The sequence below is a fragment of the Moschus berezovskii genome, chromosome 19 (assembly GCF_049115385.1).
Source record: "Moschus berezovskii isolate FMDL1 chromosome 19, NW_MosBer_1.0, whole genome shotgun sequence".
Taxonomy (NCBI): domain Eukaryota; kingdom Metazoa; phylum Chordata; class Mammalia; order Artiodactyla; family Moschidae; genus Moschus; species Moschus berezovskii.
The window spans coordinates 33837981-33865435 of record NC_142478.1 but is presented as its reverse complement, the minus strand read 5'-3'; the positions used below and the strand labels follow the sequence as shown (position 1 = coordinate 33865435).

Sequence of the window (27455 nt, the reverse complement as noted above, 5' to 3'; positions counted from 1 at the left end):
TTCAGTTCAGTCGCTCAGTCGTGTCCGACTCTCCGCGACCCCATGAATCACAGCACGCCAGGCCTCCCTATCCATCACCAACTCCCGGAGTTCACTCAAACTCATGTCCACAGAGTCGGTGATGCCATCCAGCCATCTCATTCTCCGTCGTCCCCTTCTCCTCCCGCCTCCAACCTTTCCCAGCATCAGAGTCTTTTCCAGTGAGTGTTAGCTAAAGCCCTATGTTTAAGATTAATACTGCATGTGTGTCATAGCTAAAGAAATGATTCACCTTTAGTAGGGCAAATCTCATCAAAAACAAGTCATGGCCAAGAGACCAAACAGACCAAAAGAATAAGCCAGCATCACAATATAGTTCAAATGAGTAAGCAACAGGCGGCAATCCTGGCACTCGAGTGGGGCAGACAGCAGGCAAAAGACAGAGCTCCAGACAGAAGAGGTGCAGGGTTTCACTTCCCTTCAGAGAAAGGCAGCTTCAGGCAATAGGAACTTAGTTTCATTAACTAAAAATCCATTCTAACTACGCTCAAGGAAATTTATGGACTCTCAAATAACTAATGTATTAGAGGGAGGGCTTTGTTTAGGAAAACAAAGCCCAGCATCAGATTGCATCCACCTAGAAGAATGACTTGATGCTAGCTGACTAGTTGGTGGACTCATTAAGAATCTCCTTGGTGAGGGCCAAAACTGACACAGAAAATTTGAGATGAGGTTGGACCTTCAGGTAGATGTGAAGTAGTCCCAGCTGCCAGACGTAGAAGCCAAGTAGGTCATTATTTCATAAACATTTACAGTTGGATTCCCACTGCCAAAACGTACAAATAACACAATATATACACAATTACCTTAGCGATTTCTACTAGTCTCCCATCTCAAAATCCTATCATTGTCCTACCTTTCCGCATTATAGAGCATACCTCTTAGAGCTGATTCTTGCTGAATACCCCTCTGGGCCTTATGTTTTGGCCTGTTTCTTGCTAACTAGATCAACTAACTTGAAAGTTGGATCACACTTCATCTTTGCATCAATCCCTCAGAGATTGCCCTCTTACTTTTTGGCCCTGACTCTTAAGGCCGCAAGTTGGCTAGAGGCCCAGATTCTAACTCATCAAGGAGGAAAGAGAAAAAGGCATCCAGGAAAGGGCACTGGATTTTAAGACAGAAAAACTGGACTTGGGTCTACACTGTGCTTTTAAAGAGCACTGTAGCTTTAGATAATAACATCTAATACTGATTGCATTCTTAATAATTAAATAATACTTAATCCTCATAAAACTCTGGAAAAAATTTTATCACTATCTCCATTTTACTGTTAAGGAAACTGAGGTACAGAGAAGTTAAATATGCCCAAGTAATAAGTCTAGAACACCAGCAGAATTATTAACTTGGGCAGTTCATACTCCTCATCAATATGCCACATTGCTTCACCATCACTTATCTTCTTTCAGTGACAGAAATTTACTAACATAAAGCCAACCTCAATGATGTGAAGGATTTTTGTGAGCCAGAGGAAGATCCTCTGGAGAAGAAAATGGCAACCCACTCCAGTATTCTTGCCTAAAAAATACTAGCGGGCTACAGTCCATGGGGTTGCAAAGAGTCGGACACGACTTAGCAACTGAACAACAATAAAAACACTATCAAGTATTAAAAGTAAAAAATTTTACTTATAATTATCAAATATTAAAAGTACAAATGAGATATGGACTCTATGTGCTATACAGATATAAATCATTTATCTTTATTATTGTGTTCTCTTTATCAGTTTTAACGTTTTCAATTTGTTTTGATTCATTGCTACCCATACATCATAGTTCTTTAGTCTTCCTTTTTCTACCTTTAAGAAATAGATTTTTTACAATTAAGATCTACCTGTTTCCTCCCACGTCACTTGTTCTGGCACATGTACAGAGTGTGACTGTGTCCGATTCTTCCTATACCTTTTGCTGACAGAATATTCTTTCCTGAAATAACTTCATGGTCATTTGAAACAGAATTAATATTAAATAATTTGTTAAAACAGAACATCCCATACAACATTTGTGCTTTCTTCCATTCTTTTCATTTTTTCCAGGATCCTAAAGCTTTCTCCTGGTGTCTTAAGCCTTATGTTAGTCATTGCTCTTACTGTATAAGCTGTCACACTTCTTTGATATTTCTCTGGCTGCATATTCCCACTTTCTAGCATTAGCTTTTCAGAATCCAACCTTCACTGCTTCATCTTTCTCAACCTTCGTTCCCACTGATTGATGTTTTTTCGCTTTTGAAATTCTTTTCATGTCAGTCGATCTTTCCATTCCCACCAGTTTGTAGAAGTAGACCGGTAGAATTGAAAACTGCTAAAGAGAATCCCTACAAGTGCTGGTCTTGTTGAGATGAGTTTCTTACAATTTGTGGGTTCTCAAAATTGCAAAATAGTCACTGGTGTTTAATGGGCCCCAAAAATGGAGTAATTATACTCTTAGGAAAAAACAATATCAGACAATACAGGTCCAAACGGTTTTCAAGGGTCAGTATTCTAAGAGAAATGGAATGTTTAGGTGCACAAACCTGGCTATAAATTATAAACACTTGTCTTATAAATTATAAACACTGCTACTGCTGCTGCTAAGTCACTTCAGTCATGTCCGATTCTGTGCGACCCCATAGATGGCAGCCCACCAGGCTCCGCCCTCCCTGGGATTCTCAAGGCAAGAACACTGGAGTGGGTTGCCATTTCCTTCTCCAATGCATGAAAGTGAAAAGTGAAAGTGAAGTCACTCAGTCGTGTCCGACTTTTAGCGACCCCATGGAGAAGTCAAAAAGATGCCCAAAGATAGAACTACCTATTCTGATCATGCATAACCAAAATAAAAGAAAAAATTACTGGCATTGGTTCAGTCTTATTCACCTTCCCCCAAAGACAAGGACACCAAATACTCTGCCCTAAACTCCACTTTCTGTTTTTAATATTGTTATGTTCCCTTTATAACATATTTAGGACCTTTTTGTTGGTAGCTGTGGTATTTTATCTGGTCATTTTGATAAAGTTAAGTATTTATTCCTTTTCTCCCTTTATCATTAGTTGAAAATATCTAAACAACTATATTCAACCTGTATCGTGACCATTATTTTCCTTATACTTCCTTTCATTTAAGCTTTTCTTTCTCTGATGAGAACTTCAGAGTACTCACAGAATGACAGAAAAGGATCAGTTCTGTCATTTTAACTTTTCCTCTCCCCTCCTCATATGCATAAAAGTGTTGTTACAATAATTTGTTAGGGTCTTTTAAAAAAATAAATAAACTTATTAAATATAATTAGCATAAAACTACAAAAGTTCAAACATCATAAGTATACATATACCAGTGAATTATTACAATGAAATTTCTCCCAGGGAACTACCCACCAGGTCAAGGAAAATAATTTCCCAGAACCTTGCAAGCCCCACTTCTACCCAATTACACCTTATCCTTCTCAAGGAACCATACCCTCACTTCCAGTACCATAAATTAGTAGTGGCTGCATTTGAACTGCATGTGGATTCTTTTATATATTCTTATATATTCTTTCAAGAATTGCTTCTTTCACTTACATTATGTTTTTGATATTCATACATCTTGATACTTATATTGGTAGTTGTTCACTTCTAATGCTGCATTCTAGTCCACTGCATAAATAAACTACAATTAATTTATCCACTCTGGACATCTGAATTCTTTCCAAGTTTTTGCTATTATGAATGACAGTGCCATGGAAAATCTTCACTTATAAGATTGGTATATATGATAATATGTGGCCATACTTCCACTGGATATATACCTAGTGTAAGAACTGCTGGGTCCCAGGAATGTGTCTTTATCTTAATAGATGCTTCCATTTCCCCAAGCATTGCACCAGCAACCATGGGAGTTCCAGTTGCTCTATATCCTCACCAGCACTAGGTACTGTCAGTTTTATATTTGTTTATTTGCCATCCTGGAAGACGTTAGAGGTATCTCCTTATGATTTTAACTTGTATTTCCCTGTTTTCTAAGGAGTTGAATATATTTTCTTATGTTCGCTGACCAACTGGATTTCTTCTTTGTGAAGTCCCTGTTCAACATCTTGCCCATTTTTATACAGCTGTCTGGTTTTCATTGTTGATTTATGATAGTTCTTTATATATTCTTTGTCAGTTACACGTGTAACAACCTTTGTCAAATGTATCAGTTCAGTTCAGTTCAGTCGCTCAGTCGTGTCCGACTCTCCATGACCCCATGAATCACAGCACGCCAGGCCTCCCTGTCCACCACCAACTCCCGGAGTTCACTCAAACTCACCTCCATCGAGTCAGTGATGCCATCCAGCCATCTCATTCTCTGTCATCCCCTTCTCCTCCCACCCCCAATCCCTCCCAGCATCAGAGTCTTTTCCAGTGAGTCAACTCTTCGCATGAGGTGGCCAAAGTATTGGAGCTTCAGCTTTAGCATCAGTCCCTCCAATGAACACCCAGGATTGATCTCCTTTAGAATGGACTGGTGGATCTCCTTGAAGTCCAAGGGACTCTCAAGAGTCTTCTCCAACACCACAGTTCAAAAGCATCAATTCTTCGGTGATCAGCTTTCTTCACAGTCCAACTCTCACATCCATACATGAACACTGAAAAAACCATAGCCTTGACTAGACGGACCTTTGTTGGCAAAGTAATGTCTCTGCTTTTTAATATGCTATCTAGGTTGGTCATAACTTTCCTTCCAAGGAGTAAGCATCTTTTAATTTCATGGCTGCAATCAGCGTCTGCAGTGATTTTGGAGCCCAAAAAAATAAAGTCTGACACTGTTTCCACTGTTTCCCCATCTATTTCCCATGAAGTCAAATGTACAGTAAATATCTTTTCCCACTCAGCAGGCCTTTTCACTTCTTAATGATCTCTTTAAATAAATAGACATTCTTAATTTAATGTAGTACAGTTAATATTCTTTTATGTTGAAACTTTTGTGCCCTGTTTAAGAGATTATGCCTAATCTAAGGTCATGAACATAGGTCCTATTTTATCTTCTTGAAGCTTTATTAACTGTTACTTTTAGATCAACAATCAACCTGGAATTGATTTTTTATATGATTTGATCCACGGGTCAAGTTTGCTTTTTCATTCCATATGGTGGTATTCTACTGAACCAAACATCATTTCATGAAGAATCATCCTTTCTTCATGACTCTGCAATACCAGCTTTGTTGTGAATCAAGTGTGGTTTGTTTCTGGTCTCTCTATTCTATTCCATCAGTTTATTAATCTATATTGGCACCAATATAAAATGTCTTTTTTTTTAATTGGAGGCTAATTACTTTACATTATTGTATTGGTTTTGCCATACATTGACATGAATCTGCCCCGGGTGTACATGTGTTCCCCATCTTGAACCCCCCTCCTGTCTCCCTCCCCATCCCATCCCTCTGCATCCCAGTACACCAGCCCCAAGCATCCTGTATCATGCATCACACCTGGACTGGCGATTCTTTTCACATATGATAATATACATGTTTCAATGCCATTCTCCCACATTATCCCACCCTCGCCCTCTCCCACAGAATCCAAAAGACTGTTCTATACATCTGTGTTTCTTCTGCTGTCTCATATACAGGGTTATCGTTATCATCTTTCTAAATTCCATATAATTATCTTATTGAGTAAGACTGAAACATTTTTCTTTGCTTTGCTAATTCTTAACTCTTTGCATTTCTACATGAATTTTGCCATCTAACTGGCAATATATACCCAAATTGTGGTTAAACTGATTACACTGATTTTTAAGTTTGTTGTTTTTTTTTTTTCCAGCAGGTAGCAGACCCATAATTTCTTTGTGGTATGTCTTAACAAAAGCTTTATCTCATACACCCAGCCCCATTTTGTTGGATATAGCTCACAGAGAACCTATTTGTATCTCTTTGGCTCACAGAGCACTGACTTGCATATCCTTTACTGAGGGTTCCTGTGCTCTGCCCTCTGATTGTCCCTAAACAAATCAGATCCCTAGAGAAATCAGGACTGGTATTTGATGAATCTACTGTCCTGTTTCTAATCTTCTCCCTTTTCCTTTAAAAAAAATATATTCAGTTAAAATTCCTAACTTCAGTTTGTTGATTATTTAACCTCTCTGTCTCCCATATGTCAAAGAAAACAATAGCCAAAAAACTGTTTAGACAAAACTCGGAAGTCTTTCTGAACTCAAAAACAAGGACACCAGAGCTAAAATCATGAGGCCCTCTTCCACAACATGATGGTGCTGCTCATTTCTTAAACTAAGGGACTTGTTGTTAGATCACTTCTTTTTATCTTTAGTCTTTGACTGAAACTTCCGGATATGTCTACAGTCTTTACAAAAGAGGGGGAGGAAAAAACTGGCTTTGGAGTCAGACGACTGGTTCAAATCCAGGTTTGACATTTAGTAGCTGTTCTTAGGGCAAATTGTTTGACAAGAAGACTACATGTAATAATACATTTCAAACATTTTGAAATAATATATTCCAAAACAGGGCCTGGTGCTTAGGAGCTTCTTGTCAAATACTGCCCTTTCATTCTTCTTCTTCAGTGTAGTTCTCCTTCTTAAAAAATAATTTACAGAAACTATAGTTGCTGTTTTTGGTGCTATGATTAACTTCCTGTCTTCATTCTTAATCCTACCACACCCCTCTCACTTCTTTTCTATTGACAACTATATAATCTCAATATATAATACTTCTATTATTACTTCTTCTTCTCTAATGCTTTAAGTTTTGATTATACTTGCCTTTATCACTTGTTTATAAATTTTCCATAATTTTCTTTACCTTTGTTATTCCTGTTCACAATTTCTGTTATTATTTTTGCAGTTGGATATCTTTGATGACTCCGTGTTTGCATCATTCTATACATACAGCATACTTAGGTCAGTCTACTTCCTCTGGTTATCAGTCACCTCCATTACTGCCCTTTCTGGACTTCCCACATGTACAAGCCTCCTCTGCACATGTTTATCACCTCTACAACCCCACAGCATCTTCATCACCTGCCATGTCCCCCACTGAAGCAAAAGATGGACATGTCACTCAATTCAAAGCTAATTTATGGAGAAAGTGTATCTTCCTCTTTAGCATAAACATCTCATCTGATATGATCCACTCAATTCTACATGAAACACTCATATCAACAGATTTTAGCAAAAATGGCTCTTTTCATTCTTATTATGCTTCTGGGAATGTAGGTCTATAATATGTACCAAGGCAATATAAAAGAACCCCAGACTTCCAATGACTGTGCTGTGGTGGGGTCAGTTCTTACGGCTGACTTCTTCCCTTAGGATAGGTTCTCTCCCCACAAAAAATCCTGAAGTCTGAAGTCCTCTCACAAAGAAGCATCTGGCAGGCGAATTCCACCAGGTTCCAAGGTAACTTCAGATATGTCTAAATTTGCTACAATCAAGAGTGAACAGGATCCTATTGCTCTGTCAGATATACAAAAATATTGCCCTTCTCTACTGCATTTATACACACCGAGTCCAGGAATGTGACTTCTTACTGTTCTCCCCTAAAATACAGTAAGATTCCTCTCCCAACACTACCCTCTTAGAATATATTGGAAAAGTGACTTGACCTTTAATAATTTTTCCCTTTCACATTTCATTTGGAGTCATATACATGTACTTATCTGATCTCCTCTCTTCACCAGAATATAAATCTTCCAAACATGATTGCATTTTTAAGATATTCATGCTGTGGTTTGAATAAAGAAAATTCTGACCCTGTAAGATTTTCCCTTCTTACTGACCAGCAAAAATAGCCACAAATCCAGATCTTTCATGCACAATATATTTTCCTTTTAGTATTCAGTCTTATTCATTGCACTCAGTTACACTCCCATGTCTCTTGCCTCAAATCCCTAAGGTCTCTTAAAGTTCTCTGCTCTTAAGGCGTAGAACCATAGTAGACTCAGATCAGATAGTATTGCAAAGGTCAGTAAGTTCACAAGCTTCAGGAAACACATTAGGAAATTTAGCTAAAAAGTTGCCCAAGGTCATACAGGTAGAACTTTTTGATGCACAAGAAAAAAATTACATATATATTTTAAAATTTGTCATTACCATAACAGAGTTACTTTTAAAATTGACATCCTATATAGTACAATTCTCTATCACTTAGTTTTTTCAAAGGACGTGGTTAAATAAAGCACATTTATAAGACAAATCTGCTATATTCAACACAATACAAAGCATTACAAACCTAAAGATTAAGGAAGCTCAAGGAACATTGGGGGAAGACACAAATGTTTCATCTACTTGACCTCATCCTATCTGGCTGGAATTCTAAGGCAGTGATGATGAAAGTGGGTCTTCTGTCTTTCTTTAGGCTGGGACTGAGGATCCAGACTGATGGATGAGAGGCATAAACTCCTTCTCATCCCTCCCCATCATTCAAGAATGACAATGAAATCCACAGTTTCTTACAATTCTCTTAATTCTTTCACTATATGAACTGACACAAGAAGACATCAGTTCAGTTCAGTTCAGTCGCTCAGTCGTGTCTGACTCTCCGTGACCCCATGAATCACAGCACGCCAGGCCTCCCTGTCCATCACCAACTCCCGGAGTACACTCAAACTCATGTCCACAGAGTCGGTGATGCCATCCAGCCATCTCATTCTCTGTCGTCCCCTTCTCCTCCCGCCCCCAACCTTTCCCAAAACTGCTTAGAAAAAACCATATGATTATTTTCCTCCTTTATTCACATGATCATACATATGTTTAAAACAAGACTTGGTTGTTTTAATAATATTTCATATTTGTTAACAATTTGTTAAATATTTTTATTAAGGAAACAATAGCACTAATTCTTCTCCTTTAATTTATAGTCACTTGATCAAAAGCATGGTTATACTGTCACTTTGATGGTTAATGATTGAACTAAGACAAGGACATGGATCCCAAACTAACCTGATTTCATTAGAATCAACTAACCTGATTTATCCATTTATCTCAAGCTTATTTATTTCCAACAAACCTACACTGTCAAGGGTTACATAGAAATTCTTGCTGATGAAAGGGACTCACTAATCATTTTCAAACAGAAGACTTCATTGAATTTCTGAATAAAGACTCAGTGCATGGCATTTTTGACTTGACCAAGTTATTAAGTCACTGTTACATACGCTGACAAACATCACCTTCCTCACCCTTAGTTACACGAGTATAGAAGACTAATAATAATAATAATAACATATTTAGAGTAAGTCATAAAATACAGATTGGATCATTCTTCTCTAACACTGAAGAAAAACATAAGAGTGAAGGATATAGTGGTGCCATGCATTCCAAAACTAAATGAGCAGCTTGTTCAAAACCATATCCCTTGATGGACTGAATAACCTAACCTTTTCAGTTATTTCTAACAGTATAAGAAGGGAAGCAAATATCTTTATCCATTTAGCACCACCAAGTCTTTATTTTACATTGCACAGTTATAATTCTTGCCATTGCATCATGAGTATCCAGAACAAGGTATAGAATCATTTTTAAAGGTCCTTTCTAATATTCAAAGATTAAACACCTCAATTTCATGCAAGGGAAAACAGTTGTCCAATTATCTCTTTTATGAGTTTTATTTCTTTGGAAAATCGCTTAAAAGAGGTAATACCCATACAGCTAGGGTCACTTAATAATGCAGGTGTAACTTTACTTCAGAAAAAGCAGTTCATGGGAGGCGTGGCCCAGATGGAAGACTTGGAAGACCCTGAGCACTGACATATCAAAATTACAACCACTAACAGCATAGCTATATATGAGAGCCTGGTGACCAGCAAAAAAATATTTTTCACACCTGAAGATATGAAGAAGAAACCACAAAGAGATGGTTAGGAGGGCCAGAGGCATGGTACAATCAAGATTCACACTGTCTGGTAGGATATGCTCAAAAAGGAAGATACTCCAGTTGCAGTAGCTCTCCTCTAAAAGAGAGGGGGTCTAAGCCCCACATTGGACTCTGCATCCCAGGGATCCTGAACCTGGAAGATGAGTCCCCAGAATGTCTGGATTTGAAGGACAGTGGAACTTGCATAGGGAGAGTCAGAGCGCTATATAGAACAGACTCTACTCTCAAAGAATGAATGCCAAATCTTACACACTTCAAGTCCCATTGCAGAGTCAGTAATTTGAAAGAAGCCTGGGTCAGACCCGCTTGCTGATCTTAGAGAAACTCCCAAGAGGCAGCAACTAGGACTCACTGAGGGGACACAAATGCTGACAGCAGCCATTCTGGGAGCCCATTTTACCATCAAGACATTGTACTGTCAAGTGATATTATGGTGTCCTTCCTCTAGTCTATCAGAACCAGGGGATCACCTGCCTACCAGCAGACCATCAGAAGTCCAGGAACCCCGGTGTCATGAAGTCTGCCATGTAGGGATCTGGCTCTGTTCACTGGAGGGACAGCACCAGCATTGTCCTCTCACCAGCCCTGCAGCCAGTTGCCTAGAATCCAGCCCCACCCACCAGTGGGCTGACTCCAGAGTCCAGAACCCCTAGCACAGTAATCAATCATTTCAGAGCCAAAGCCCACCCACCAGTGAGGAAACACCAACCCAAGCCATTGCCAGTCACCCCAGGACCCAAGCCTGCTCATCATCAGTCTAGAAGCCAATGGGGCCAGGGACTAGCCTTGTCTACCAGGACATCTAAATAGGTGGCTACCCCACAATAGAAGAGCCAATACAAGACACACAGATGCACCCTGCAGCATTTAGCTCTGATGACAAAAGGAAAGTGTTCTTCTGGGCTCCAGTGAAAGAAGATAAAACTCCAAAATAAGAATTAAAAGTATAGAAAATCAATCAACATAATAAAGGGTTTAAGGTAATGATCATGGGTGCTAAGTCACATCAGTCATGTCCGATTCTTTGTGACCCTATGGCTCTACCAGGTTCCTCTGTCCGTGGAATTCTCCAGGCAAGAATACCAGAGTGGGTTGCCATGCCTCCTTCCAAGGGATCTTCCCAACCCAGGGATCGAACCTGCATCTCTTACATCTCCTGCTTTGGCAGCAGGTTCTTTACCAGCAGTGCCACCTGGGAAGCCCATGATCATAAAGTTGTTCAAAAAAGTTGGGAGAAGAATGACTAAATACAGAATTGTAACAAAGAGTAACAATATATAAATAAAAACCAACAGAGACCCAGGTCTCTTGCGTTGCAGGCAGATTTTTTACTATATGAACCACCAGGGAAGCTGCAAGAATATAATAACTGAAATTAAAAATACAGTAGAAGAAATCAAAACTAGATGAGACGGCACAGAGGAATGGATAAGCAAACTGGAAGACAGAGTAGTGAAAATCACCCAACATGAATAAAAAAAAAAATTTTAAACATGAGTCAATTAAGATAAAGCTAGGAAAAAATCAGGCATGCAAAGATTCATAATATAGAGGTCCCAGAAGTTTATAAGATAAAGAAAGAGTCCGAGAAATTATTTGAAGAATAATAACCAAAAACCTCTGTAACCTGGTAAAGGAAATAGTCATTCAGCTCCAGGAAGCATTTTTGTTCATTCAGTTGCCCAGCTGTGTCCAACTCTTTATGACCCCATGGACTGCAGCACACCAAGCCTCCCTGTCCCTCACAGTTTGCCCAAGTTCCTATCCATTGCATCAGTGATGCCATCAAGCCATCTAATCCTCTGATGCCCTCTTCTCATTCTGCCTTCCATCTTTCCCAGCATCAGGACTTCTGCAGTGAGTCAGCTATTTGTCTCAGGTGGCCAAAATGCTGGAGCTTCAGCGTCAGCATCAGTCCTTCCAATGACTATTTGGGGTTCAATTTCTGTAAGACTGACTGGTTTGATCTCCTTGCTGTTCAAGGGTCTCCCAGGAGTCTTTTCCAGCACCACAATTCAAAGGTATCAATTCTTTGGTACACTGCCCTCTTTATGGTCCAGCTCTCACAATCTTATGTGACCACTGGGAAGACAATAGCCTTGAATTTAGGGTCTTTGTGATGTCTCTGCTTTTCAACACACAGTCTAGGTTTATCATCGCTTTCCTGCCAAGAAAGAATTGTCTTCTGATTTTATGGCTGCAGTCTCCATCCGCAGTGACTTTAAAACCCAAGAAGAGGAAATCTGTCACTACTTCCACTTTTTCCCTTCTATGTGCTAGGAAGTAATGGGGCCAGATGCCATGATCTTAGTTTTGTGGGTTTTTTTTTCTTTAATATTTAGTCTTAAACTGGCTTTTTCACTCTCCACCTCACCCTCATCAGGAGGTTCTTTAGTTCCTCTTCACTTTCTGCCATCACAGTGGTATCATCCACATATCTCAGGTTGTTAATTTTTCTTCTGCCCATCTTGATTCCAGCTTGTAACTCATCCAGCCTGGCATTTCACATGATGTGCTCAACTTATCGGTTAAATAAACAGGGTGACAACAGACAGCCCTGTCATATTCCTTTCTCAATCCTGAATCAATTTGTTGTTCCAAACAGGATTGTAACTGTTGCTTCTTGACCAGCATACAGGTTTCACAGAAGACAGGTAAAATGGTCAGGTATTCCCATCTCTTTAAGAGCTTTTCACAATTTGTTATGATCAGGAAGAATATAAAGTCCCAAAAAAGATGAACTCCAAAAAGTCCACACATTACAATTAAAATTGGGGGGAGACAGAAATAATATCAAAAGCAGCAAGGGAAAGGCAATTACTTTCATACAAGGGCACTCCTATGATACTACCAGCTCACTTTTCATCAGAACCCTGAAGGACAGAACGGAGTGGCATGATATATTTAAAGTGATGAAAGGAAAAATCCTACAACTAAGAAGCCCAGCAAGGCTATCATTCATATTTGAAGGAGAGAGAAATAATTTTATAGACAAGCAAAAGCTGAAAGAGTTCAGCATCACAAAACTGACTTTATAAGAAATAATAAAGGGGCTTTTTAGACAGAAGAGATCACCACTAAACATGAAAATACTGCAAAAAGAAAAACCCCATGAGTAAAGGTAAATACATAGTAAGGCTAGTTGATCAACCACTTATAAAACTAATAGGAAGAATAAAAGAAAAAAAAGTAATAAAATAAACTATATGTGCAATAAGAAATTAAGGAATACACAAAACAAAAACATGTGAAATATGATAGAAAAAAATTAAATGGAGATAGGATAAGAACAGTAAAAATTCCTGGTTGTTAGAATCTGTTCAAATTTAAGAGATTATCAACTTAAAATAATCACATAAATAAAGGTTGCAGCCCACCAGGCTCCTGTGTCCACGGAATCCGCTGGACAAGAATACTGGACTGCATTGCCATTCCCTTCTCCAGAGGATGTTAGCAACCCAGGGATTGAACCCAGGTCTCTTGCTTTGCAGGCAGATTCTTTACCATCTGAGCCATGAGGCAAGTCCCATATATAAACCTCATGGTACACACAAATAAAAAATCTATCATACACATGCCCACCAAAAGGAAACATGAATCCAAACATAACACTAAACAGAGTCATCACTTCACAGGGAAGAATGATAAGAAAAAGAAAGGAGCAAAGATTGCAAAACAACCGGAAAACAAGTAGCAAAATAGCAATAATCACGTGTGTGCTCAGTCACTCAGTTGTGTCCTACTCTTCGTGACCCCACGGACTATAAATTACTTTAAATGTAAGTGACCTAAATGCTATAAAATAATTGGTTTATACACTTCTAAAATGTCTAGGTCAAGAAATAAAGGAAGGCCAAAAAATTGTTCCAGATCAAAGGAAATTAAAGAAACATGGCAATTAAATGAAACTTCTGGTCCTGAACTGGTTTCTCCACCAGGAGTTTTGTTTTTAATATTGCATATGTCCTCCCCCTCAACTCCTCTTGTATTTCCCCTTTTCCTCCCTCTTCCCCCATCTTTCTTCCCCATTGTCCTCCTCATCCACCTTCTCTCCCTCTGTGTCTTATCTGTCGCTATAAATGACATTATTGGGTCAATCACTGAAATTTGAAAAGGGTTTGTGGATTATGGTATTCTTGTACCAAAGTTCATTTTCTGATTTTGATATATTCATGTCTCTGAGGTATTTAGAAGTAACAGAACATTACATATGCAACAGATTTTCAAATGGAAAGAAAAGATAAATAACAGAAATGGATGATACATAGTACATACACACATATATGCAGAGATGGATACATAGATGTATATGTTTTAGAAGAGGCAAATGTGCTAAAGTGTTAACAACTGGGGATTTAAGATGAAGGCTAAATAAGAAATCTTTGTACAGTCCTTACAACTTTTCTGAGAGTTTGAAAGTATTTCAAAATAAAAGTTTTAAAAACAAAAGCAGCATTGTATATCCTCCCTCCATCAGTCTTTCTTTGTCCTGAGTTCCACAAAGATATCAACGATCAAGAAAACTCATTACTGCCTTTTTTCCTTACACCCTACTATAGTTTTCAAATTTTAAAAAAGACATAAAAGCTGCAATATTAGGAGAAAAAATTCTATGAAAACAGTGAAGATTTTACAATTGTGATTCTCATTTAAGTGACCACTACAGGCTCTTTCCTTTAACTTGGTCACAATTCAGACTTGTAAATTCACCCAGCTTTGTCATTTTCTTATAAAATCTATCTAGTATAAAGCTTTCCCTTAAACAAAACATATCCGTGAAGAGAGTCTTTTGACCTGACACAAAACAGCATTGAAATAAAAAATGCTTTTCTGGTGAAATATTTGAAAGCCCACAGTCATTTAGTGATACATATGTGCATACTTGAACTGAAAGTATAAGCCTAGTTTGTATGAGGTTTTTGGGTATATAATTACCAGTATTAAATTATGTGCTCAACATTGACTTAGAGCCACATTTATTATTGCTATTAAAAATGCTGACTACAACATATGACACATACTTCTTATGATAATACATGGCCCTTATCTAAAATAAAGCACTCTATTTTCTCTTTGCATGACCCTTGTGAATGAGGTCTAATAAACTTAGACTTTTTAGTGGTAGAAGCATATTGGAAAGAAAATTCTAGTACTTATTACCTCAAAAAATAACATAAGAACACAAAGTTGAAAGGTTGTTATTTAAAATCCACAGAAGCTTATTAAACAGGATCATGGCAAATAGATGAAGAAAAAGTGGAAATAGTGACAGGTTTTATTTTCTTGGGCTTCAAAATCACTGCAGACAGTGGCTGCAGCCACAATATTAAAGATGAATGTTCCTTGGAAGAAAAGAAGCATGACAAACCTAGATAGCATGTTAAAGAGCAGAGACATCACTTTGTTGACAAAGGTCCATATAGTCAAAGCTATGGTTTTTCCAGTAGTCATGTACAGATGTGAGAGTTGGACCATAAGGCTAAGTGCCAAAGAACTGATGCTTTCAAATGGTAGTGCTGGAGAAGACTCTTGAGAGTCCCTTGGAGAGCAAGGAGATTAAACCAATCAATCCTAAAGGAAATCAACCCTGTATATTCATTGGAAGGACTGATGCTGAAGCTGAAGCTCCAATATTTTGGCCACCTGATGCAAAGAGCTGACTCGCTGAAAAAGACCTTGATGCCGGGAAAGATTGAGGGCAGGAACAGAAAGGGGTGACAGAGGATGAGATGGTTGGACAGCATCACTGACTCAATGGACATGAGTTTGAACAAATTCCAAGAGACAGTAAAGGACAGGAAAGCCTGGCATGCTTCAGTCAACAGGGTCACAAAGACTGGACATGACTGAGCGACTACACAACAACAACAAATTATAAAACCCAGTGTGTGCTCAGTCGAGCAGGTGTGTCCAATTCTTTGTGATGCCATGGACTGTGGCTCACCAGGCTCTTCTATCCCTGGAATTTTCCAGGCAAGAATACTGGAGTAGGTTGCATTTCCTCCTCCAAATCTCCAGATTTTCCCAACCCAGGGATTAAACCCACGTCTCCTGCCTCTCCTGCGTCTCCTGTGTTGGCAGGCAGATTCTTTAGTACTGAGTCACCTGGAAAGCCCCCAGTTCATTTCAGTTTAGTTCAGTCACTCAGTCGTGTCCGACTCTTTGTGACCCCATGAATCACAGCACGCCAGGCCTCCCCGTCCATCACCAACTCCGGAGTTCACTCAAACTCATGTCCATCGAGTCGGTGATGCCATCCAGCCATCTCATTCTCTGTCGTCCCCATCTCCTCCCGCCCCCAATCCCTCCCAGCATCAGAGTCTTTTCCAGTGAGTCAACTCGTCGCATGAGGTGGCCAAAGTATTGGAGTTTCAGCTTTAGCATCAGTCCTTCCAATGAACACCCAGGATTGACCTCCTTTAGAATGAACTGGTTGGATCTCCTTGCAGTCCAAGGCACTCTCGAGTCTTCTCCAGCACCACAGTTCAAAAACTTGATTCTAAATAACTAGATATGCTCACAACCCAGCACATTAACTCCAACCAAAATTTGAAGAAATTTATAAAACTGAGTTGCTTATTTTGAGTTTTTTGTTTTGTTTTCCTGTTTTGTTGTTTAGTTTACCTAATCCATTCTAGTGTGAAATACATTGCAAAATAGGCAATAAATGCAAGGTGGCTACAAAACTAATGCTTCACATGTTCAAAAGGCCAGAAAGATATGACCTGAGCTTGCTGGATGTCATCTTTTAGATTCAGTCAAAGATCGTGGGTCACACCGCACATTTCCCAAAGCCAGTCAGACATGCGATAGGCCTTCTGCAGCACGATAACCACAGTGTCACTTAGAAAAAGGCCCTGATGCACCTATTAAGGAAAATCCTATGGGGTAATTTTTTGGGGGGGGAGAGGTTGCTTGCTAAAAGACTCGAATCTTTCTTTAACTGCCTAAGTAACCCTGTGAAAGAGCAGGACTCTCACCTCCCCTTTACTCTTCATTTGGCTATGGTGGAAAAAATACATATAACGTTAAAACTGCATCCAGGAGAAAGCACCAACAACCAACAAGCAGAATAATCCCTAATGGTTTTATAGAAAGAAGAATTACACATGTTCAAAATAAGATAAAAAAGCTCTGAGTCAACAGAATGCTCCTTAAAGACCAGAAAACATCTTTTTGTTTTTTATTTCCAGTCTAGCCTGAAACAGGCCTCTATGAGTCCCCAGGTTATCCTTCTCCATAAAGGAGGCTTTGCCATCTCATTACAAACTGAATTTCCATCCATTTGGAAAATATGTCTACATTCTAACTGTTAAAAAAAAAAAAGTACGGTCATAACAGAGGGGAACAGAAATGTGGTTTATGAAATTTTTTTTTAAATTGAAGATAATGCCTCATCTCCCAGGATCTTTGTCAGACCATCACTCAATCAATATTACTGGGCAATAATTTGCTTCTATGCATGAGGGTTTAGATCAAATCTTGCTCTAAAGGTTGAGATTTAGGAGTACTGCCTAAACCATGAACTGATACTTTGAAAAATCATATGTTCTATATAAAAACACAATCCAATCTACTGTTTCCAGTAAAACTGTATACAGAGGTACTATGCTCTGGTATAGAGAGACAGGATGAAACATTACGAAATTTAGCAAAATAATTAAAACTTTTATAACCTGATATTTAATTTTCTGATAAGAACACTGATACAAGTTGAACAGCACCAAAATTGCAGTTTTCTGTATCAAGAGTTGTATTTCTCTCTGCTGTGATGAACTAAGTAGCCCTTGAAACCTGGATGATATTGTTATAAACCCACCTAAGACAATTTGGTTTTGTAAATCTTAGGTTCTTTTCTGTAAAAACAACAGTCATTGTAGGTGAAGACGGTGTGCTACTTCCACTACTTCACTGGTCCTAACTGAAGCAAGTTTCAAACCAGATCTACCCCATAAATCAACGTTCATTAAATAAGCAGACATAAGTATTTCTTCAACATGATAAACTCAAGGAAGTCCTGGCTCTATCCTTACAGGCGTCCTGGCATGAAAAGCTAATTCAGTTAGGACTGGCTAAATGATATGTGGAGCCCAATGCAAAATAAAAGTGAAGTTCCTTCTTTGAAAATTTTAAGAACTTCGGGATGACAACAGCAGAGCATTAAATTAAGTGCGAGTCCCTCCCATGCATGCTTCACATGAGCACCAGTTGTGCACCGAGTATAGACATAAGGTTCCAGAGACAAGACTCTGTTACTTTACAGTCAGTATCAAGCAACAAGAAATTTTCCTAAACTCGTGGCTAGACAAATGATTGATTTGAAATCAAGCCTGAGGTGCTACAAAGGGAAACTCACTTTTTATAGTCAGTGTGCTCATTATCAATATTAGATACTGAAACAAATAACAAAAGTTCTCATAGTAGCTACCTCTGTACAACTGGCTTCTTGCTTCAGATACAGAAAACAGTCCTTGAATGGTGCCTTCCTGATTAGAGCAACAAGCTGACTCTAGAGTGAAGCTTAATCCAACTGGTACATATGTAATTACTGACTGAAAGCACACCTAGGGACTTCCCTGGAAATCCAGGGTTAAGACTCTATGCTTCTAAGGCAGTGGGGCATAGTGGGTTTAATCCCTGGTTGGGGAACTAAGATCCCAAGTGCCATGCAGCCAAAAAGGAAAAGTAACTTTTTTGAAGTGGGCCTTTTAAAAAATAACCAGAGAAGAACTATAAGCATATCTAAATCAGAGCCATCATAAAAAACAGTGACTCCAAAGAATATGTACTACAAACAAAAGGACATATAGGAAGTATGCTGAAGTTTTCAATCAACACAAGGAATCCTCAATCAGATATAAGAAGATAAGAAAAAGTATTAACATCACTACAGTGAATAAACGAAATTTGGGCAGAAAAGTGATTTGGCGTTATCTAAATCTGTAGTGTTTGATTGTTCTTCGTTGATGAAATATCCTCTTGACCTATGTCTAAAGCCAGTTATTATCCATGAATGATTCTACAACCCTGTTTAGATCTTCAGGATTTGAGATTTGTCAGCCCAACCTTCATCTGGGATTCAGGACCCAAAATTTAAAAATAAACTTTCCCTTACTTCCCATTTGCCTTCTACTCCTGTTTTCACAGATACACCCCTCAGACAAGAAGTTCCTAAAAAAATATAACAATTTTACAGAAGTCAAGAACAAAAAGATAGTTAAAACAAAAATTCCAAAGATTTAGGATAAAAACCTTAGTTTTGGGAAAAGGGAAGAAGTGATACACCCAGAACAAAAATAAAACCCCAGACGTAATCAGTAAGATTCAGAGAGATCTAGGAAGAGCAAATCAAAGGTCAGTTTCCAGAAATTTGAGATTTTAACACTGTTCTTCCTTCCCATCAGAGAGGATCAAGTTCTTATCTATAATATACATTTTTATGTACATGATGCTGCTGCTAAGTCACGTCAGTCGTGTCCGACTCTGTGTGATCCCATAGACAGCAGCCCACCAGGCTCCACCATCCCTGGGATTCTTCAGGAAAGAACACTGGAGTGGGTTGCCATTTCCTTCTCCATATGTACATTACACCTTTATATAAATTCATCCTCATAACAACCTGCAGGAACACTTAATGACTCCCTTCTCTTCCAGATGAAGAGATGGTCACAAAGCAAATATATGGCAGCCCGCGGTTAAAACTCAGGTATCACTCCATAATCTCTAATCATAACACTACTCTGTGCTGCCTCACTTTGAAAGGGGATGAAGGTAATTACAGGGGATGAAGCAGGAATGGACACTGATTATCAGCATGAATACAAAGAGAAGAATGGCAGGGATGGTACCAGATAGATGAACAGATAAGTAGATATGTAGGTAGACAGATAAATAATCACATTTTACTTGCTTCTGAAGTTTTCATTTTAGAGTAATCCAAAGGGAACTTCGCTCTCCTCAATTGACAGCACAATAAAAAAGTCAGTTCAGCAGTTCTAGATGTAGGATATATGAATGATTCAGTAAATCGAGATTCATGTCTATCCATGATACTTAGTACCAGGAGCAAAAGAAAGTTAATTCTATTGTCACAGGCCTTTATAAAATCATACAGTTAAGTCCTTTTACTGTATTCAATTCATTCTTTCTGAAGAGTCCATAAAATACTTCATGGTCCTGTGGCATTGAATAAACATTACATAACTTTGACTAAAATAGACAGGAATAAGCCAGAGGACAAAAGAAATTAACTACAATAAAACTTAGTCAATATTTCCCAGGTGCCATTTTAAAAGAAACCATGACACTATCTCCAGCAAGCTACTGGTTGCCTTCGTCTCAGGTGTGGGTCACAGGATAGCTCTTGGAACTGGGAGAACCAGTATTCACAAATCAGACTGTTCTGGAAAATTGAAAGGTGCTCAAGAATTTCAAAGGGTGGCACCAGGTCTTTGTGAAGGTGCTCCTAGAAGGTGTTGTTCCTGGAGCAGTGGAGGTTCTCCCCTCAGATCTGGGGAAAATGGCTGAAATGATGGAGTCCAAGATCGAGCAAAGTTTCCAAACTGTTACTTCTTGGAGGAAAAAGAAGGAACAAGAACAATTCCGTAAACTCTTTTTTGGTGGTTTGAGCTCTGAAACCACAGAAGAAAGTCTGAGGAACTACTACAAGCAGTGGGGAAAGCTTATAAGCTGTGAGATCATAAGGGACCCTGCAAGCAAAAGATCGAGAGGGTTTGGTTTTGTCACTTTTTCATCCATGGCTGAAGTGGATGCTGCCATGGCTGGCAGACCTCATTCTATTGGTGGGAAAACAATTACCCCCAAACGTGCTGTCCCAAGAGAGGAATCTGGACAGCGAGGGGTTTTCCTAACTGTGAAGAAGCTGTTTGTTGGTGGAATTGAAGATACGGAGGAACATCATCTTAGAGATTACTTTGAGAAATATGGAAAAATCAATGCCATTGAGATAATTACTGATAGAGAGTCTGGAAGAAAAAGAGGCTTTGGATTTGTGACTTTTGATGACCATGATCCCGTGGATAAGATTGTGTTGCAGAAAAACCATACCATCAACGGCCATCATGCAGAAGTGAGAAAGGCCTTTTCTCGACCTAAAATGCAACAAGTCCAGGCTTCTAGAAGTGGAAGGGGAGGCAAAGCTGGTTTTGGAGATTATCCTGGTGATGATGGAAATGTTGGACCAGGGTCAGGACGAGGAAGTAGTTTGGAGGACGATCTGATGGATTAAGAAGTGCTCAGTGGACTTGGTCATGGTTATAATAGGTGTGGAGGATGACCAGGAACTGGCAATTTGGGAGTTAGCCCTGGATATGGAGGAGGAGGAGGAGTTTATGGTGGTGGAGGACTTGGATTTGGATAGACAAGAGGATCTTTAGCTTCCTATTTTACATGGACTTGACTGTACAAAGAGGAGAGAATAAGAGCCCAGAGGTAACAGGGCAGCTTTAGGCTATCCAAATAAATAATGAAAACTCTTTTCTCAGTCATGTCATGAATGTGGCAGTGATGTAGCAGAAGACACCAGAACAGATGCAGAGTCATTTGTGAATGGATTGGTATACTTAAGAACATCACCTTACTATGGAGGAAAGAATGAAAAACATTGCTTTTGAGACAGTTTTCCAATTTTTTTGTTTCTTTCAAGTAAGAGGACAGAAGCATCCTTTCTTTGATAACATTAATTTTTTAAGTGTCCAGTGACATGTGAACCTATTTTCAAGATTTTTCTCACAAAGTTTTGAAAAACTGTTTTCTAGGATCATGGTATAATGAGACATTTAAAAAACTGAAGTGTCTTGTAATTAAGAAGTTGTTGTACATTTATGATTTAATAAAGACTTCTAAAGGAAAAACAAAAAAAAAATAAAATAAAAGAAACCATGATACAATGAAACTGGAAACTATGGAAACTTTTTATACACTTTAACCAGCTTTTAAAGATGTGCATTTGGTAAGAAATTCAAATTAGAACCATTTAAAATTAGCAGTATTAAATACACAACACGAATGATGAAATATCGTAAATGTTTTTCAGAGAAATAAACAATTCTGAATTAGCATAAGAAGCGTAAAACGAATATTCCATAAATGAGGTTTTCATTCTGAACAAATGGCTTGACTGAGGTAAAAAGTGGTTGCCTGAAGATGAAAAGAAAACAGAAACAGGAACTCATCATGATCCAGAGTGCACATGACTCTTCAGAGAGGAATTACTTGATGCTGTTGCTTAACCAAGTAATCCTTGCAGAGAAGTCCAGAGGCTATACCACAGCTTCCCGTTTCCCTCTTCTGAGATTTTCTGATCCGTAAATTCTCCCCAGACTAATTTTGCCTGAGTTGGTATTGCCTGAGCACTTTGGTTTTGTTTTATATTTACATTTCAAACTGTGCGTCTGTCTTTGGATTTTCAGAGGCTTCTTCTGAACCTGCAGGCTTCACACTAAATGCCACCTCCACCCCCATACAATGGGAACAAAATATTTCCACTGTGAAGCTTTTCTATTTCCTTAATCAGAAGTTACATGAGGCATAAATCTTAGTCAAATTCAGAGGATTCCATATAATTTTTAAAATTGTATGTCAAATAAAAAAATATAGATCTTTTCTGCAGAAGCAGATGATCCATCCTTGACATAATTGACCTTAGAAATATAAGGAGTCTGAAATAAGGTGGTAGAGAACTGGAATGGAAATAACAATAATAATAAAAGATAAGATTGTTTGAGCACTGCTATTCTATAACACAATATACATTATCCATTTCTTCAAAATAATACTATGAGACATATGGATAAAAATGTTGTCATCTCCAATTTACAAATGAGGAAACTGAGGCAAAGAGAGCTTATGAAATTACTCAAAGTCACAAAGTAGTTTGTAGTAAAGCTCTAACCTGAACTCAAGTAGTCTGCATCTAGAGATCAACACCCTAACAACTCAGCACACTGCTTCTCAGTCTGGGCAGAAAGACCAAGAAATGCTGCTTAGATAGGATTCACCAAATGGCAACTAAGTATTAAAGGAAAGTGAAGAAAGGTCAAATATGGGTCCACAATTAGGTGACAAGAATACTGCTCTCATCAAAGTAAAGAGAGTTTTGGGAAAGCAGAGTTTAAGTTCCAACAGAACTATCAGGTCAAGAAAGCATTTAGAAATACAAGTTTAGAGTTCAGAAGTTATTGTTCTTCAGTTGCTAAGTCAGCTCCAACTCTTTGCAACCTCATGGATTATAGCACACCACACTCTCCTGTCCTTCATTATGGACCAGAGATTTCTCAAATTAATGTCCACTGAGTCAGTGACATTATCTAACCATTTCATCCTTTGTCATCTTCCTCTACTTTTGCCTTCGATCATTCCCAACATCAGGGTCGTTTACAATGAATTGACTTTTCACATCAATTGGCCAAAGTATTGGTGCTTCAGCATCAATTCCTCAAATATTCACGGTTGATTTCCTTTGGGATTGATTGGTTTGATCACAGTGCTGTGCAACCTACTCCAAGAGTCTTCTCCAGCACCACAGTTGGAAAGCATCAATTCCTTGGCACTCAGCCATCTTTATGGTCCAGCTCTCTCATCCTTATATGACTACTAGAAAAACCATAGCTTTGACTAGATGGGCCTTCTTTGGCAAAGTGATATCTCTGCTTTTTAATACACTGCCTAGGTTTGCCATAGCTTTCCTTCCAAGGAGCAAGGGTCTTTTATTTTGGGGGCTTTGATGACTGTCTGCAGTGATTTTGGAGCCCAAGAAAATAAAATTTGCCACTGCTTCCACTTTTTCCCCTTTTGTTGCTATCAAGTTATATGACCGAATGCTATGATCTTACACTGAGGTTTAAGCCAGATTTTTCACTATTTTCATTCACCCTTATCAAGAGACTCTTTTGTTCCTTTTTTGCTTTCTGCCATTAGAGTGGTGTCATCTGCATATCTGAGGGAAAATCCTGGCAATCTTGATTCCAGTTTGTGATTCATCCAGCCTGGCATTTTGCATTAGATATTCTTCATAGACAGAAATGTTATGGACCTAACAGAAGCAAAAGAAGAGATGGCAAGAATACACAGAAGAACTATACAAAAAAGACCTTCATAACCCAGATACTCATGATGGTGTGATCACTCACCTAGAACCAGACATCCTGGAATGCGAAGTCGAGTGGGCCTTAGGAAGCATCACTATGAACAAAGCTAGTGGAGGTGATGGAATTCCAGTTGAGTTATTTCAAATCCTAATTGATGAGGCTGTTAAAGTACTGCACTCAATATGCCAGCAAATTTGGAAAACTCAACGGTGGTCACAGGATTGGAAAAAGGCAGTTTTCATTCAAAAATCCTAAAGAAAGGCAATGCCAAAGAATGTTCAAACTACAGCACAATTTCAGTCATCTCACATGCTAGCAAAGTAATGCTTAAAATTCTCTAAGTCAGGATTCAACAGTACATGAACCGTGAACTTCCAGATGTTGAATATGGATTTAGAAAAGGCAGAGGAACCAGAGATGAGATTGCCAACACCCACTGGATCATTGAAAAAGCAAGAGAGTTCCAGAAAAACACCTTCTTCTGCTTTATTGACTACACCAAAGCCTTTGACTGTGTGGATCACAACAAACTGTGGAAAATTCTGAAAGAGATGGGAATACCAGACCACCAGACCTGCCTCTTGAGAAACATGTATGCAGGTCAAGAAGCAACAGTTAGAACTGGACATGGAACAACAGACTGGTTCCAAATCAGGAAAAGAGTACGACAAGGCTGTATATTGTCACCCTGCTTATTTAACTTACATGCAGAGTACATCATGCGAAATTCTGGGTTCCATAAAACACAAGCTGGAATCAAGATTGCTGGGAGAAATATCAATAACCTCAGATATGCAGATGATACCACCCTTATGGCAGAAAGTGAAGAAGAACTAAAAAGCCTCTTGATGAAAGTGAAAGAGGAGAGTGAAAAAGTTGACTTAAGACTCAATATTCAGAAAAATAAGATCATGGCATCTGGTCCCATCACTTCATGGCAAATAGATGGGGAAACCATGGAAACAGTGAGAGACTTTATTTTCTTGGGATCCAAAATCACTGCAGATGGTAAGTGCAGCCAAGAAATTAAAAGACACTTGCTCCTTGGAAGAAAACCTGCTGCTGCTGCTGCTGCTGCTAAGTTGCGTCAGTCATGTCCGACTGTGTGACCCCATAGACGGCAGCCCACCAGACTCCCCCGTTCCTGGGATTCTCCAGGCAAGAACACTGGAGTGGGTTGCAATTTCCTTCTCCAATGCATGAAAGTGAGAAGTGAAAGTGAAGTCGCTCAGTCGTGTCCAGACTCTTAGCGACCCCATGGACTGCAGCCCACCAGGCTCCTCCATCCATGGGATTTTCCAGGCAAGAGTACTGGAGTGGGGTGCTTTTGCCTTCTCCGTGGAAGAAAACTTAGACATCATATTAAAAACCAGAGACATCCAGACTCAAGTAGATAACTGGGAGTCATCTTAACAGAGGTCATCTTTAGAAAATTGGAGGCAGATAAGATATTCAAGGAAACTATTAATAGAAAAAGAATAGTGATCAGAATATGTACAACCTTTAGAATGCTTTCATCTATGTGGTAGGAATGATAGTAGAAAATTAGGACAGGCTGTGCTCAAGTGAAACATTTTAGGAGGCAGAGGTCAATATTCCCTGATACAGAAAAATGAGAAATGAGATTAGTCTACTGTATTTGCAATTTAGAAGGTACATCAAGAACTTTTAAAAGTGATTTCATTTTAGTGGTAAAATTTGTTTATAAACAATTTAGATAAAAGCAGAAAAGATGTGTTCATCAAATCTATAGATGTGATGATAAAAATTAATATCAGTAAGTGACTCAACTTTAAAAAAAATTAATATGCTATAAGGAGAACTCAAAATCAGCATGACAAAATCTAGTGGGGTCAAGTAAAGTACTTGTATATAGTCCCCCCAAAAATTAATAAATTTCCCTCCCAAATCTATCAGAAGGTGAATAATCAATAATAAAAATAGCATGGATGATATATTTTTAATTTGAATTTTCCTTTTATTATAAAGTGAACAGAATCACCTTATGAAAGGTTTACTTAAATAGATTTTTTTCCATACCTTATATAATCTCACTACTCTAAGATCAGTGTCAACATTGGTATGTTTATGTATAATCCTTTTGTCTCCCATGTTTATGTTATACATGCAAGTAACACAGTCAGTCAGTCAGTTCAGTCGCTCAGTCGTAACCAACTCTTTGCGACCCCATGAATCACAGCACACCAGGCCTCCCGGTCCATCACCAACTCCCGGAGTTCACTTAAACTCATGTCCATCGAGTCGGTGATGCCATCCAGCCATCTCATTCTCTGTCGTCCCCTTCTCCTCCCACCCACAATCCTTCCCAGCATCAGAGTCTTTTCCAGTGAGTCAACTCATCGCATGAGGTGGCCAAAGTATTAGAGTTTCAGCTTTAGCATCAGTCCTTCCAATGTAACACAGGGTGGGCACAATTTTATACCCTGCTTCTTTTTAGTTAGTATTGTATCAGTAGCACTTTATATACTATATGATTCTATTAATATATGCTTTATTGACTATGCAATAATTTTCTAATTATTTAATACAACATAATTTACTACACAATTCTCTCATCTCAAAGATTAAATTACTTTCAATTTTTCATTTTGAATGCAGTAGTATATCAACTTTGTAAAACAACCTGGAATAATTTAGCAATTAAATTCACTAGCATAATGAATATTTTATATTTATATTTCATATGTATACATTTTATGTTTATGGCAGGAAGATTATCTGATTCATCAGTTAAAAAGCTGGCTTAACAGTCAAAATTCTAAAAATGAAGATCATGGCTCCCCATCACTTCATGGCAAATAGATGAGGAAAAAATGGAAAGAGTGACAGACTTAATTTTCTTGGGCTCCAAAATCACTATAGATGGTGACTGAAGCCATGAAATTAAAAGACTCCTGCTCCTAGGAAGAAAAGCTATGACAAACCTAGACAGTGTACTAAGAAGCAGAGATATCACCTTGCCAACAAAGGTCTATATAGTCAAAGATATGGTTTTTCCAGTAGTCACGTACAGATAGGAGAGTTGGACCATAAGGCTAAGTGCCAAAGAATTGATGCTTTCAAACGGTGGTCCTGGAGAAGACTTTTGAGAGTCCCTTGGACAGCAAGGAGATTAAACGAGTCAATCCTAAAGGAAATCAACCCTGAATATTCATTGGCAGGACTGATGCTGAAGCTGAAGCTCCAATACTTTGTCTTCCTGAGATGTAGAGCCGACTCACTGGAAAAGACCCTGATGCTGGGAACGATTGAAGGCAGGAGGAAAAGGGGACGACAGAGGATGAGATGACTGGATGGCTTCACTGACTCAGTGGACATGAGTTTGAGCAAACTCGGAGATAGTGAAGGGCGGGGAAGCCTGGACTGCTGCAGTCCATGGGGTGGCGAACAGTCGGATACAACTGTGCAACTGAATAACAACAACTGTAAATTTTCGCCTACAACACAACACTCATTATCTTATTA

General features: G+C 38.7%; 1 pseudogene; it reads left to right on the top strand.

Moving 5' to 3' along the window:
- The first annotated feature begins 20380 nt into the window (after positions 1–20380).
- LOC129542618 (heterogeneous nuclear ribonucleoproteins A2/B1 pseudogene) lies at positions 20381–21241 on the top strand (annotated as a pseudogene).
- Positions 21242–27455: the final 6214 nt, after the last annotated feature.